Raw genomic sequence first — 1,272 nt, forward strand, 5'->3', positions numbered from 1 at the left:
GATACGATTTTAGCGCGTTTGGATAGGCTGATCAACTGGGACGGACCCGTATTAGATCAACGGTCGTTGTCATTCGATCAGGGCCACAAGTACACGGATATGTGCAAGGAAATTTTCCTGATCCATGGGTGTAGTTAGGTTAGAATCTAACTGTCTAAAGTCTTCAATTTTTCCCGTAAGCGAACGGTCCAATTCACTTAAGTTTGGGTTCATTTTCTAAAGATATTCACGTTTCTCACACACTTGGCTCAAGGCTCAAGTTGTACACTTCTGAATACTGTTTAGGTTCGATTCACGTGATGGTTGTCAAGCCCAATAAGGCGGTCATAACCTTATAGTTTCGCGGTCATCAGACTTTCGACGTGCGGTCTAGGTCAGATATGGAGTTTTAATGTGCTCCCGAGAGCAACTGGGTTTTTGGATTTCCCCAAGGTTTTTAGGTAATGTTGAGTAACTAATTTTAATGGTTTTGGGTCTTATAGTTTGTATAGATAGTGGTTCAAGCTAATCCACCGATTAATTTAGTTTAGTACTTAATTAATTTCCACAGAATTCGGTCTTTAGTAATTTCGGCCTGAGGTGGTACTCGGGTCCTTATACTGATTTTTTCGAGACGTCACAATATCAAAGTAATCCTATGCATCTTCTGGTTTCTTATCCATGTCCTCGCCATTACACATCATCTGTACGAATTGGCGCATGTTTCGACTGAGTCCATCATAAAAAAGATCAATTGTTCGCCATGTTTCGTAACCATGGGGTGGGCAGGCGAGAACTAAGTCTTTGAACTGTTCCCAACATTCAATGAAGGTCTCATTATTTTTCTAAGAGAAGTTCATTATTTCCCATCTAAGAGCAATGGTTTTATGAGCTGGGAAATTTTTTTTAAGGAACTCCTGGCTTATCTTTGCCCATGTGTCAATGGATCTAGGCCTTAATGAATGAAACCATGATTTGGCCTTTTCTTTTAGAGAGAATGGAAATAATTTAAGGCTAATTGTATCAGAAGGAACATCATTAAAATGTATGGTTGTAACAATCTCTTCAAATTCTTTAATGTGCATATTGGATTTTCTTAATCAAGTCCATGAAACTTAGGAAGTATTTGGATTATTTCAGGTTTGAAGTTCTGTTTCCTATATTGATTGGAAGAATTATGCAGGAAGGTGAACTTGTTCTCACCAGTTGTAAATAATCTCATAACGTTCAAACCGGGGGAACTCGAAGCACTTCATTCTCATCGCGCACCGTCCTAATAGGCGGTGTGTGATG

The 1,272-nt window shown here is 39.2% G+C and overlaps 1 non-coding gene across 1 annotated transcript; it reads left to right on the forward strand.

Moving 5' to 3' along the window:
• The first annotated feature begins 750 nt into the window (after positions 1-750).
• LOC131252440 (small nucleolar RNA R71) lies at positions 751-857 on the forward strand. Its single transcript, XR_009174461.1, has one exon. It is a non-coding gene; the product is annotated as a small nucleolar RNA R71 (small nucleolar RNA).
• Positions 858-1,272: the final 415 nt, after the last annotated feature.

The sequence above is a fragment of the Magnolia sinica genome, chromosome 7 (genome assembly GCF_029962835.1).
Source record: "Magnolia sinica isolate HGM2019 chromosome 7, MsV1, whole genome shotgun sequence".
NCBI classification, from domain to species: Eukaryota; Viridiplantae; Streptophyta; class Magnoliopsida; order Magnoliales; family Magnoliaceae; genus Magnolia; species Magnolia sinica.